Genomic DNA, 15,352 nt, shown 5'->3' with positions numbered 1-15,352 from the left:
ACAACAGGCTACAAATTCCCTATTTAGAGCTCAACTGCTTGTTAATGATGACCGTGTTTGAACAGTAGCGCCCTCTGTAGGGGACATTGAGTGATTTGAGACGTGTTATTCTCCTCTCAGACAGTAAACACTGCAAGCAGGACGAGAAAGGGGAGCTGTGCAGATTGAACAGTGTGTGACTGTTAACTCAGAGCTCGTTTTGGAGACTCTGCTCCACAGAAATGTGTGTTAAAAGCTTTAGTTTTGATTCACAGTTGATTCACCGACTGTTTTTTTTTTTTTGACGCTAAAAGCTTCATTTTAAGTTAAACCACACAGACCATGACATTTCTCCTATTTCGAAGTCCACAGACTTCTCCGTTAATGTTAACCTTGCATTCTTGCAAGTAGCGGGTGGTGGTCGCGAAGATGACTCGTAAGGTTGGGTGTGTTGCCCCCTTTCATTTTCTTTCGGCCTGTTCTGCAGACAGGGTGGTCATCTTCAAGTAACTTTCCTTCTGCATCCTTATAAAACCCAAAATATGACCAAACGTCAGACTTGGTATTCTTAGAAGGCTGAAATTTCTCCGAATCTCCGAGTTTTTCACACCGCGGTAATCGACCGCGGTTTTAACGATATTTTAAAGTTCAAACGGTACTGTTAACCGTCATTAATTTTACTGCGGTTTACCGTGAAACCAGTAACCGTTTCATCTCTAACTGCAACATTACTATAAATAAAAGTACCTGGGAAGAGCTGTAAGTCCTTAACAGTGGAGAACTAGAAGCAGCAGATGGATGGTTGTAGAAAGAGGACACATTTAATACAAGTTTGAAATACTAAATTTAATAACAAACAGACACAGCCATGTTTATGTTGACTAACTGCATTTGTAGAAGCAGACAAGCCTCCCAAATCCAGTCACATTGTTTCCAAATCTGAGAAATACCTGTTTACGCAGACAGGGTTTGTTTCCTAGCCTCTGCTTGTAAGCCAAAGTACACAACTTCTGTACTTGAGTAAAAGTAGAAATGCTCTTGGTAAAATATTACTTGACCAAACGTAGTAGATCAATATTTGTGCTTGCTAAATTACTTTAGTATCAGAAGTAAAGGAACTGCAAGTTATTAAAGAAGTTCTATAATTCTGATGAGTACTTTCCAGTAAAGAGACCTGTGTGGCTACAGACGTGAACAATTAACTCTAATTCCTGCAGCCACACAGGCTTCCTTAACAGAAAGTATTAATTAAAAGAGAACCAATAATTCAGTACTTTTACTTACGATAATTTGATGAAATACATTTGAAGTCAATCTGAAATCAAAATAGAACTTTACCCCTTGTTAGTTCATGTTTACTTTATTAGTCACTGAGGTCATATTAATTCATCACATAACAAAAATTTTATTTTACCATAATAAAAGTGTACTTACTTTTGCAAAAATTAAATGAATATATAGTGCATTATGATTTCCAATTCACAACTTAAAAACAAGTACTTTTGTACTTTCACTCCAGTACAAAACAAACTGAATACTTGTACTGTAAGAATTTCTACTTTTACTCAGGAACAGAAGTTTTGTACTTTGTTCAATCCTGGCGAGAACAGCTTCCGTAGCTTAAAATATGGAGGGTTAAGAGGGAGCGTAGAAGTAAAAGAAGAAAAAAAGACACTGAAACAGGACTTAAAAAAAATTAAAACTGTGATTACCTACATATTTATCTTAATTTAATCTTTTAATCCTATTTTTACCTATTTTCCATTGAATTTCCCCCTCCTTATGCAAGTACATTATCTTCTATCTATTCTTTTCATAAAATTTTCCTGAAAAATGAATAAAGTACTTAAGAGCTGTTTTGTCTGGGTATTATGTAAATAAGGTGGTCTCTGACTTTTGCACAGTACTGTCTGTGTGGGCTGGTGGAGTTTGATATATTGAAGAGTAACATAATGTCAGTGACTCCTTTGGGGACCTTTTGTTGGGAGCAGCTGTAACTGGTGGATCTGAAGATTGGAAGGACTGAGGAGTTAAAGTGTCAGTGATGTGCTCAGATGTGAAGATGGACAGATTAAACAGATTTAATATCAGCCCAGTAATTCTAACTGATATACTGCCAGCACCGTTCTGACTGCATGTTTGTTCTGAGGAGATCTATCTGGAGCTCAGCCTTTGTTCACCAGCCTCCTCCTGCACCAGGAGGAGAACCAGAGAAAGAGAGTTTTGTGGTTTTAGTGTTGCTGGTTCTTGTGAATATTTAAGGGCGAAATGAGAGAGAGAGAGAGAGAGAGAGAGAGAGAGAGAGAGAGAAAGAGAGAGAGAGAGAGAGATGTTTAATGGCTTGGTGAGGTGGGTCTCATTGTTCTGTCTTGTGTGTTTGTGATGGTTTGTACAAAGTTTGCATGTTGAGTCTGACTGTGGCTGCAAAAAGTGTGTTCATATCTGACATTCTGTCTTATTCTATGTCTTACAGGATCCGATGACCATCCACACATTAACTGGTAGGAGCCTCTCACACTCAGGGCTTATGAGCAGAGGACGACGTCTCATAGAACCAAGTCTTGGTCGTCAGGTTTGGTCTGTTGTTTTCCTGTTTAACAGTGGCTGCACCTTGGATAGTACGTCTGTCAAACTCCTGACATTTGAGGACGACCTCACATTGTTTAGCAGGACACAAGGTGCTTCTCCTCATCCCAAAGCGCATGTAGATAGCGTACATGGTTGTAGTTTTCCTCCTCATGTTCAGTTATTCCGTATTTGGTTTGAACTTTATGTAATGCCTTTAAATTATTTAATGCATTTTTTTCACCACATTTTAATAATAAAAGTCTGTCACATGGTAACATCCTGAAGTTATCATTTCAAACCCAAGGGGTGGTGTAGACTGCACAGAATCTGCATCTGCAGGCCTCCAACAAGAACATCACTATTTCAACATTCAACTATATTTCAACATTCAAGGTGCTTGAAAAGAGTCTCAATCTATACTGGTATGTTTGTTCTAGTTTGCAGAGCCCCCCCCCAGTGAGCCCCTCTGAACATAAATAAGCATATTTCTCATTTCAGATTTAAGTGACACACTGTAAAACATTTTGCGTCAGTTCAACTTAGAAACATAAGTTCACCTGCTGCCTTAAAAACATAAGTAAACTCAACTTGAAAATAACCTTTGCTTTAACTCAAAAAGTTATACAAGTTTTTTAACTAATGATCATATGTTGTTGCAACTTCATACCCTGAGTTAGAACAACTTACTATTAGGGGTAGAGAAAAACTTGATTCTTAGATGCATCGCGATGCGGACATGAACGATTCTGAATCGATTCACATATGTCAAAAATCGATTTTCTAAATATTTAATTTATAATGTAATGTTGACGGAACGCAAAAGGCGGAATTTGGAAGTGGGAAAGTCCAGCGCCCGGACAGTCTGTGGCGGCACATAACAAAAACACAAATGGATGAGTGAGAAATCCGACCGGCTCCCTCTGCATTAAAGCCAGGTCAGGTCAGGAGTCACAACACAAATGATAAGAAGAGCCATTTTGTCCTTTCAACAAAGTCAAACCACCTTGGAAACCGCAACATTTAATGTCCAGTATGCGTTAATGTCGTAGTATGGGCTAAAAATATAAACGAGAGCGCAGATTTACTTCGCTCTGCTTTAAGCTTCAGCTATAGCCGCTTTCCTCCCATCTCCGCCAGAACACCTTTCTTCAAAACTAGAAGAGTTTCTTGTAAAATGTCTCAGCATCCGGCTGTTTTACGAGGCTGAAGTCGCTTCTCATTCGCCAGCTTCTCGTTCTAATTTTCCCGTTCCACCTTAAATTCTGTCTTAGGCGCCGAATTTCGAAAATACCGCACAAACTCTGTACAACGAGACCAAAACCGAAGTTATAAAATGACTAAAGAAAACGGGAAGGATGGCTGTAACGTGCTGCGTGGACACCCATTACCACTGGATCTTATTTCAGGGTAACAGGGGATTTTGTCTCAGGTAAGTGGCAGCAGCGTCTCTGAATGAGAGCCTTCTAGTTCACTTGCCACATCACCTCCATTTGATTTATTAATAAAAGATATTTTAGATATTTAAAGCAAAGTATTTGTAATGATCCATAATACATTTACATTATGGATCATTACAAATACTTTGCTTTTAAACTACCAAGTCCTCAGACAGTAGGAAGATAGAGATCCTGTATAGAGAAAAAAGATGCATCGAGATGCATCGATAATCGTTTTATAATCGCATCGCAGCCTCTGAATCGTAATCGAATCGAATCGTGAGGTGCCAAAAGATTCCCACCCCTACTTACTATGTTACATTATAATTTCATAAAACTCACTTTATCTTGTCAAATAAAAATACAATTCCTCACTATTTAAACTCACACTTTCAAGTTAAGATAACTTATGCTATATTCATATCAATTGCCATTTTAAGTTACATACACTAATGTTTTTAAATAGTTTATTAAGATTTATCATATTGACTAATATTGGCCAATTTGCCTTTTTTAACTTCACAGTGAATTAACTTACAACTTCTCTGTTCAAAAATATAAAATTTACTTTAACAAGAACAATGTCACTCAAGCTTTCACTCTGCCTCTTGGTACATTTTTTAAAAAGTGTCCTCACCTAATACTGACAGTGGAAAAGTGGAAGTTGAAGGGATGAAAGAAAGCAGTTAAAATTTAGAAAATGCAGCAAAACATTAACAAAGCTCACTGCCACTTGGGAATGCATTCCTGGTAGTAAAACAGGTTCTAACAAAGCTTTAAGAATAACACTGCATAAACATCTATTTTATCAAAATAATATCCAGGTTTCTCCAAAGGTTTACTGAACTGGGAGAAAGGGAGATGACAGAGTGACAAAGGCATGGAAAAAGTAACAAACGGGATGAGAAAGAGGCAGATGGAGAGATGAAATGAGTGTGGGTGGGATGGAAAGAATAATGGACATAGGGAACACAGACAGAGAGGGATAAGGAGGAATAGGGCATGTACAATAGCAAAACGTAACTGCTTGTCAATTACTTTAAGCTTAATGTATACTCTATATGAACAAGTTAACATAACTTTTTGACCCCTCTGGTTTGAACTTGGTCACTGACTGATGTTATGAATATGAGCATAACCCATGTAATAAACACTTTCTACAAACAACAAAACAAGCATGCGTAATGTTTTGGCCTCTAATCAATATCAATATAATACTTGACCAACATCAGGCCTTGTTATAAGAACAATTCCATGTCATATTTTGAACTCTAGCCAATTTTTTTCTTCAACAATATTTTGTCAAAACAGAGTTGCTCTGCAAAAGCAATGCTGAACGGTGCAGATCAACATTACTGAGAGAAAACATGTTAAAGACTTCACAAAGTTGTTTTTACTCCTATGAATTAACCACCTTGTTATCAAAACAAGTCACAGTGTGTGTTTCTGACATTTTTGATCAGTGCTTGGGTTTAGTTGGACACAAGTGTAGATTGTTTAACATTTGGTCCATACATTAATTTCTCTGGGTAAGCCACGTTCAACACAGCGGAGTAACAGTTTCCTCCCAGTTAAGACTTGAGATGTGCATTCATCAGTCTATACAGAATAGCTCAGCAGTTTGTTTCTAAGGCCATGTATCCTAGCTGAACAGTGGTCGGGTTTTATCTTCATGATGACCCTCTGCAGGAATTCAAAGGAGCATTTCATTTAGCGAGGGTACTCCAGATTAAGGCAGTAGATTGTGCTCATTAGCATAGCAAAACCAGTGGGCACATCTCTGAGTTCATGAAAAATGACCGTCTCCTCTACCACCACTGCAACATTGAAAACTTCATGAGGAAAAGCGTCATGCAGGACACCTTCATGTCCAATCAGAAGTCCAACGCACATTCCCTTCATGAGGACATCCAGGGTTTCACCATGAACCTAAAACAAATGGACAGATTTAGTCCTAATTTACACTGCATGTAATCTTAACATGCTATACAGTTGTTCAAGATATGGACACTGAAATTACTTTCGAAAGAGTTAAAATTAGTCAGCACCAATTTGGTGTTAAGCTTATTGTTCATAATTTGGAGCGCAAGAAGAAAGGAAAAAATGTTGGTCCCCATTGGATGGACCAGCGACCCCTCTGCCCTGTAAAAATTCAGAGGCCAACTGTCCCCATTGCAGACAATCTTGGCTCAGACAAATGCTGAATCTATGACAATCCCTCTGTCTATCCTGCTTTTCTATTAAAGTCACCACAGGTGTTGAGGGGCAGGCTTCAAGCATGGAGAGCAAAGTATGAAAAAAAATAAAAAAAAATAAAAAAACAAATAAAAAGAGTGACTGAAAGGGGCTGAAAATTGTGGTGGCATAACCAATTACACCAGATACTCAGTCCTGTATTTGTTGTGAAATAATTATGTTACTGTTGACATACAGGTCCAATCTGTATCATCATAAATTCTCTTTAGAATACTAATTAACTAATGCTATAAGATATCTGAGCTGATGATGCTTTTAAAAAGATGATTCTTTAAAGGTTCTTTAGTAAAGACTGTTCTATATAGAACCATAAACATTCAAAGAACCATTTGCATGCTTAAGGGGCACTTTACATCATAAAATCATTCTTCAGATTGACGGAGAATGTGTTGTATATGGTAGTGTATAGAATAGAATTCTATATTGCACTGAGCAGGGTTCTGCTACTGTTACAATGTCAAGCCTGTAACAGTAGAAGAACCCTTTTCGGTGCCACACAGAACCATTTTCAAAAGGGTTCTGTATAGAACCAAATATAACATTCTCCATCAATCTAAAGTTGTTTTACCATGCAAATAATCCTTTAAGCATGCAAACTGCTATATTGTTGCTATATACTTATATGAGCATCCATGATTTTATATAGAACCACTGTCTTTACTAAAGAAGCATGGAAAAAAAAACATCTTTAAAAGCGTATAGTTTGAATGATGTATTAAGCTTTTAATGAAAGAGGGTCTGTGATACTGACAAACAAAAATGGACATGCAAAATTCAGTGAATGCAGTATAATTATCTTAGTGTGGAAATATATTTTCTTACATCACACATCCTGATTATCTCAGAAGTATCCTCTGAAAAGTAGTGCAGAAGACCAAGCAGGGCAGCTGTTATTCTGTTCTGATTTGTGTCCTACATACATTATAGACAAGAGTGAGTGAATGCAATACTTAAACTAGATTCCTTACTTTAGCACACATTGACAAATTCATTTTATACATACCTCCTTATGAAGGCACTGCATAACACTCATAACAGTCAACCTCCTGCTTGATGCTTTGTACAGCTCTAAGAGACTTGGCACCAAGGCATCTATTCCATCCAGGAATGACTGCATCAGATCTGTGGTGACTATTCTACTGAACTCTGCATTTATCTGAAACAGACATAAGAGTCAGAGTCAGCAGAGACAAGGGGTAATGAGAGAGGAGATAAAAAGAGCAGTGGGGTAGCAAGCACAGATGAAAATATAATTACGACATGTAGAATACATGCTATCTAATAACATTATTATATACAAAATTTCCTTGTTCTCCATCATCCTGTGGATGTCTGAGTTGGCAATGGTTACCCATCTCTCACTGAACAATGCAGGTCATCTGTCCATGACTACAGAGATGAGTGGCTCATCACCAATGATTTCCTTTCTTCGCTGAGAGAATGTTGCAGTCATCAGTTCATCCAGGAGCTGCAGGTCTGGATCACGCTTCTGCACCCCCAGAAGCATGATCTTGCGTTTCTCCTCTGATGTAACTGCACTTTGACCATTGGGTGGATCTGGCAAGAAGTGGATCTCTCCCTTCTTTGACTTCTTGATTGCTTTGCTGTTTGCCTGTCCCTTTTTTCTCTTATTTACAAGAACCTCAGGGCATCCAGCTGCCATCAGTCTCTGACGGTAATTGCCCATCTTAAATTTCAAGATGAATACCCAGCAATACCATCCTTTGGCAGAACCCAGCTCTCTGAGACAAGGGTGCTTTTCTACAAGAGCTGTGGCTACACTTTCATAATCGTCTTTACTTGGATAGGGATTGATTTTGGATATAATATCAGCTAGTTTGTCCAGTATTTCACTCATAATGCCCTTGGAGATGACCATCGGTCTTCCATCCTTGGCATAGGCATCATTTGCTGCACTCAGCTGAAGTTCAATATCATGGGAGAAATCAGGAATAACAAAAAAGATTAGGCCATTCAACTGAGGAAGAACTACTTGGGGAAGCTTGCAGTATCTGATGTTGAGTCAGAAACTGAATCAGAAAATGTGAACAAAACTTTAAGCGTCGCTCGATCGGTTGGTAGATCTTTGATATCTGTCAAATTGCAGAGCTTGTTTCCAAAGTCTGGATCTTCAAACTGTAGAATGAAGTTTCCTTGCAAGCCCAGACTCGTGCACAGAGCTTCACATAGCTCCTTGACTGACTTAGGAACACACTCCAGGGTGACACACCTTATCTTTTGAGGTGACACAATAACTCTGAGGAGCATCTTTGAGGCACCAACAGCTGTAACTGGGTGACACACACACAAAAGCTGAAAGCAGCTGAATCATTAGAAGCAGCATAGAATGAAACTGTACTATGAGTGAAGCATCACAACTGGTCTGCAGTAAATGTGTTGTGTGACTGTATTAGGGCAGTAGTGATGTGTTTTCTGTACCTTACTGTATCATGAATGTCCTCGGAGTAATGAGCAGCTTTAAGTCAATATGATATGCAGCCAGAGGGATGTAGTCATTCAGCTGGTCAGGATCAACAACCACAGTTACTGCAGGGTCTTTTTTGGCGAGCTGGTAACACCTGAGATGCTCCACGAAGCCAATGTGAACATTTCAATAATGAAAAATATGCTGCCATCAACTAAACAGATCTCAAGCACTCTTCCATCTTGGGCACACAAGTGGACTTCCATCTTCCAAAATCTGGTAGTCCACTTGTGTGCCCAACAGATAGCACTATTCCTTTGGAATATTTTGTCCAATTTAAGTAAGCAGTGGAGGTGAGTCCAGAGCTTTAAACTTGTTCAATATAGCCATACTGATATCAGCATCCAAGATGTCCACAGATACAACAGATACGCACCCAGTTGTGATGCTTGGTTTGAAAACACTTGGCATCTCCAAATAGTATGCCAACATTAGTTGATGTCTTGTGGCCAAAGTGTGCAGAATATTTTTAAAGTTACCAGCATCATGAACCACTTTATTAAAGAAAGAATGTTTAGCCTCAAATCTTATTGTCCAAAATTCAATTAGGGGACCAAATTTTTCAATTAGCATAGGGTAATGTTCCAGATAATGATGGGTGCAGTTTAATACAAGGAAAAACTTCTAAAAGCAACTGTCTGTGGTCAAAGATTTTGGCTTGTAGGTAGCACAGGGTTTCTGTTGTGAATGAGGGGCTGGATAACAACTCAACAATGTCTTTTAATTCGAGAATTATATGCCAAGTCTTTTCACCCTCTGGAATGAGGTGGCCAACCAACAGCGGAAGAAATCTCAGAAGCGCCCAGTTCTCATGTCCATTGCCACCTATAGTTCCACTTTTTTGGGAGTTTGTTTGTATTATCTGAGGTCTGTTACTTTTGTTACAGAATTGAAAGGGGAAAGTTGTTATTCTACCATTAAGTTCATTCAATGTAAAACACTTCTTAGCAATCAGATCTGAGAGGCATATGCAGAGTTCCACAGGTACACAGGTGCAATTAAGGTCAGAAATCTTCTAATACATCATGTAGAAAATCAGGGGGAAAACCTTTTGCAGCATGAAAGTGAGCCAGTCTGTTTAAAGGACAGTCGTTCTTCACACCATCAACACAAGACACATCACTTTGCTTAAGCACATTAACAGCTTCATCAAACAATTCTGGTGTTCTCAAAGTAAAAACCCCACTTCTGACATCATACTGCTGAATATCTACACGATTTGCCAGACAAAATCTGCAAAACTTATCCACCTTGGAAGACTCTTGAAATCCGGCAAGTGAGTGTGCACCCAAGTTATCTGCAGATACATACAAAACTGACCCTTTAACATTAGAGCCAAAACTCTGAACAAACACACCTTCTCTCTCGAGAAGCTCAAGATCCCTAATTAGGGGTTCTAGAACCTTACTGTAACCGTATTCTTTTATGTGTACAGTTTTGCACAAAACAGCTAGATAAATTGATGATAACGTTGATCAAAAACGTATAGGTAAATTAGCAATCACCCAATATATACCACAAACTTTGTGCTTCTTCTTTGAAGTACCTAACGGATTGCAAAGTTCAAAATCATCAATATATAGTCCAAGACCTATGCCTAAGTCTTCAGAGAGAATTTTGTTTTCTTTGAAGGATTTTCCGTCTTTAAATGAACTGTAATGACCTTCTTGTTGATTGGATCTCCTTAGTGTCTTAAGTATCTCATTTCTTTCCAACAGTTTACTGAGCAAATCTAAAATAGGAACATAAACAAAAGTAAGCTTTTTTTCCTTGTGCATTTAACACATACTGAACTGGTTCAATAAGAGTAAAGTTCTTTCTATAAAATGTCTGTCTTTTGCGCTCCGTGCCAAGAGGCCCCACCCTTGAGAGCAATTTGAGGGGGTTCAAAGTTTGTAGTTGTTCAGTCCATGAAGCTACAACAGAGACATCAGTTATGCAACCATTGTCTTTTAGAACTTTATCAACGACTGTCCTTATATTTTGATGAGCAAATTCTCCAATGTCAACTCATCAATTATTTCCTGTACTGCTGAATTTGATACATACAAAAGTGTTTGCATGCGGAGAATTCCCAATTGATGCTTAATGGACTTTCCATTTCCAAGACCAGATTCAGCCTCTGATACAGAATCAGGTGCAAGAATATGTTCAGCGTCTGAAACAAAATCCTCTTCTATTGCAGGTACTGAAAGTGTATGCTGTGCCAAAACCTCTGGTGGGAAATTTTCTAAGGTGGAAAACTTATGATTGCGACTTCTAAAAGTCGACAGCACACTAGACCTGAAAGAGCAACCTGCAAAGGGACATTTAACAACCTCTCTGTTTCTCAAATGAGTATTCAGATGAGTGAAGTATTTGTTAATGTCACTAGGCTCTGAGAATACACACAAATCACAGGATCATTTCGTTACAATCTTATAAGCTTCTTTTATATGTTCTTTCAAATTCATTTTAAGTTCTGCTTGGGTTCGAAAAGTGTTCAAACAGTCTTTGTGAATACAGATGAGGCCTGAACACATTCGATAATGCCCCCGACGCTCTTTGTAGTGCTGTAATATTCTTCCTTGGCCATTAGTTGAGAATGCACAAAACTTACATTTCCACTTCATGAAAGAGACATGGTTGAAGAAATCTGTCAAGAGAAAAAACAAAAAAACAAAAACAAATGAATTGCATGTTCCTAAAATCAGATTTCTTAGAATCAAATTTTTCAAATCTGTCTACATAGTCTTATTACATATAGAATGAGAGGGAGAGAGTGGATGATATTTTAAGTGTTTTTTCCACTAAAACGTAATTTAAGTTAACCATCTCTACAAAGAACAACTAAAACCAATCACAACACAAAAAATCAGGAATTAGATCAGAAAAATTAGTGGACAAAACAGGTAAGTCAGAAAATGCTTAATATTAATAATGAATTCACTTCCAACAAAAAAATGTAATACACTCCTATGTTTGCTTACAAACTGAGAGAATTTACTACATTGTTTTGTTAAATCTAACAGTGAACTGGGTTTTTTTGGATCTTGGTGAAAAAAAGAGAAATTTGAGGGCTTCAGTCTGGGTTTTACAAAACTGCAACTGAAATGTAGCTTTTTCTGACTTTTGATCAAATAATTACATAACCTTCAGAATAAATGAAAATAAAGGTAATCGTTGCTTGCAGCCCCATTAAGAATAGAATTAAAAGATGAAATATACATGACTGTCACACACTTTATAACATCTAATGCAGGATCAAAAAAGGACATTTTTCACCTCCAAAAACAAGCCGTGCATAAGAGAGAGAGAGTGCTAAAGAATGAATAAACAGAAGGAGCAGCAGTGTAAAAATGAATAATAAGTAACTGAGATCAACAAAATGGCATTTTTTCATTTCAGTTACGTCCTAAAAAGAAAATACCACTCCTGAAACACTCAGCAGAGCTAACTACTAGCTAACGTTAATTTGCAAGTGAAGGTTTTTGTTCAAAATGAAAATAGTTTTTTTCCCCCACTCCAGTAACGGTGTACACATTTATAATCTAATAACACACCCACCAGCTAAAGTATCCGCCATGTGCCTCAGTGGTGTACTAAGCTATTTTAAGCAAGCATTCGAGGCTTTAAAAAACAGGGTGAATTAGCAAGGAAAACTCAGGCTAACAGCCACATTCGCACTGCATCAATGTGCTGAACTTTTCCTTTTCACCGCTCAGGAAAGGCAACAGCATCAGACTTTACCAAATACACTGACCTACAGCATGAATAAATAGAGGCAGTGACGATAGATAACCCAGATAAATCAGCTAATATAAAGTCAACGAGACTACGAAGCGTTATTTTCCCTGTTTCATGGCGGCTACGTCCTCAAAAACAAACACAAAGCCCGAATTCACTCAGCAGATCGTTATGTTCGTTATATAACACAGAGTAAGACGGAGGAATTAACGTTAGCCTTGACTGTGCAGCTAACTTAGCATTAGCTAACTGTAGCTGACTACTAACTTAGCTAGTGGGAACGTTTTTATTCAAACGCAAACGATGTTTGTTCCACTCCAATAACGTTTTAAGTGACATCATCTAAAAACCCACCAACTAAAGTATCCGCTGTGGACCCCAGTGGTGTACTAAACTGGTTTAAGCTAAAGTCAGCTAAGTTAGCTAACATTCGAGGCTTTAACAAACACGGGGGATTAGCGAGGGCAGCTCGGGGTAGTAGTCTCATTCGTAGAGCATCAATATGCTGAATTTTTCTTTATTCACCACCAGAAAAGCGGCTACAGTATAGATTTTATCAACACAGATTCAGAAGCACTGATTAAACACTCGCCTCGTCGCCTCCTTGTGGTCTTCAGCGGGAATCAGGTAACTAATGTACTCCAACCTTCCACTCTACTCGGCGCTGTAAGACCACTCAGTCTGCCTCGAACTGAAGTCGTAGTCAGGTGTGTCCTTTCGCCGCTGGAAATAGTTCACGATTGTTTTACACAAAGTATCCATATTTCAGGTGGAATATTATGGTTTGTCCTCTGTGGAAATCTGCTTAGTACCATGCTTCACTGTATCTCCATCTTATACCATTTGTTCTGTCTAACTCAAAAAAGGCGCCAACTTCTCTGTATTTCTCAGTACTTCCTGGGCATCATCCCCCCCTCCCCCCTTTTTAATGTATAACTTACAGACATAAGTTAAATGAACATATGCAACCCTGACAAAACTCACAGGTAGTTAAGATGTTGAGTTTAATTTTTTGGAAAACTTACAAAGTTGAGTTCAATATCCAAGACTTGTCATGACATTTGGAATCAAAGAGAAACGATAAGTTAACAAAACTTAATGGGGCTGTAATGTTTTACAGTGTACAGTCAGGTGACAAATTAAAGGAAAGACTTGAATGAACAATTGGAGAAACATAACGAGTGCAGATGGTTCCAGACAGGTGTTCTAGATAATACATATAATGTAAATCAGTCAAATTATTTTAAGATGACTTTATTATTATTATTATTATTATTATCATACGAAGAAAATAAAGCATGAATCATATTACATTCTTATAATAATGATGAAGAAATATATTGAATCATTATTATGTAATCATTTATTTATTTTACAATTACAAGAATAATTATTATAATAAATATTATAAATAAAGTAAATAAGTTCATTTTTTATTATTATTATGATAACATTATTATTTTTATTATGTCCACATCATAGAATACAACAATGAAAGTTTTATTATTTTAATTATTATTATTGAATCATTTGTTTATTTTATAATAATAATAACAATAATAACAATAATAAATAATGTAGTCTAATTATTTTATGATGAATTATTATTATTATTATTATTATTATTATTATACAAAGAAAATAAAGCATTAATCATATAACATTCTTTTGTTATTTAATAAATACATATATGTAAATGAATACATAAATAAATAAATAAACAAATAAATAAATAAATTAATTAATTAATTAAATAACAAAGAAATAACAAATTATTATTACGATTTAATTTATTTTACAATTACAAGAATAATTACTCTAATAGTTATTATAAGTAATGTAAATAATTTTATTTATTATGATTATAATTATAATAATTATTATTTTTATTATTTTAAAATAAAAATAAAGCATAAATCTAATTATTTTTACATGATCGAATAAATAAATACATAATAACCAAAACATAAATAATATAAAGTACATTAAAAGAACAGATTCATAAAAAACAAGGTTATAAAAGCTTTTCCCACTTATAAGTGCTGAGCTGTGATTGGTCTGTTAGTAAATTGTTTCTGGTTCACTAAACAACATTAAACTCTGAGTTTTGTTTATATGAACATTAAGAATCACTGTTCACCACATTTCATCTCAGTTTTCTACACCGTCAAAAACCCCATCAGACAGACTTTCTCTCTTTCAGAGAGACTTTATCTCTCCTCCTTCTGATTGATCTTTTTGGAGTGGATCAGTAAATTAGAGGTTTGGACTTCACTTCAAAAACACTTCACTACAAACTAAATCAAAGAAGTGTCTTTAAACTGATCCACAAACATCACCCAGTACTGTAATGTGTTGTTTGCAGATTTCATGGCCTCCACTCAGAGCAAGAATCAGTTTAAGCTCATTAAAGGGTTCAGTTCACTAACAGCCAGCTCACTACACGGACTGCAGCTCGTCCACTCTGATGGAGTCAGACTGAAAGGACACTCATCAGCCCAGATTTCCTTCATGTTTCTCTGGATTTCAGCTCCGGCAGCGACGCGAGAGAATCATCTGCCCGACTGGCCGCAGAATTTGGGCTCCTAATAGCTCTAAATCAGCAGGAGGTTCTTATTTTATCATTAAACTGTCAAAGAGCTCAGAGTTTGTATTGATCACCAGTCAAATTAGAGAGGCTGCTTTCACTCAGAATGGGGCGGGGCCATCACACAAGGCCAGAGTTCAGATGTGCTGCTCTCATTTCTGAGAGCCGACTTGCTCACAGCTACAGAACAGGCCTGCGCTAACGGAGCTAATGTGTTTGAGATGTTCAGCCTTTTGCAATGAGATGTTGCTGAAATAAATAAATGCTGCTGGTGCAGCTCGACTGCAGTAGCCTAGCATGATACAGCTTTACCCA

The sequence above is a fragment of the Colossoma macropomum genome, unplaced genomic scaffold (genome assembly GCF_904425465.1).
Source record: "Colossoma macropomum unplaced genomic scaffold, Colossoma_macropomum, whole genome shotgun sequence".
Lineage (NCBI taxonomy): Eukaryota > Metazoa > Chordata > Actinopteri > Characiformes > Serrasalmidae > Colossoma > Colossoma macropomum.
This window is presented reverse-complemented; position numbering follows the sequence as displayed.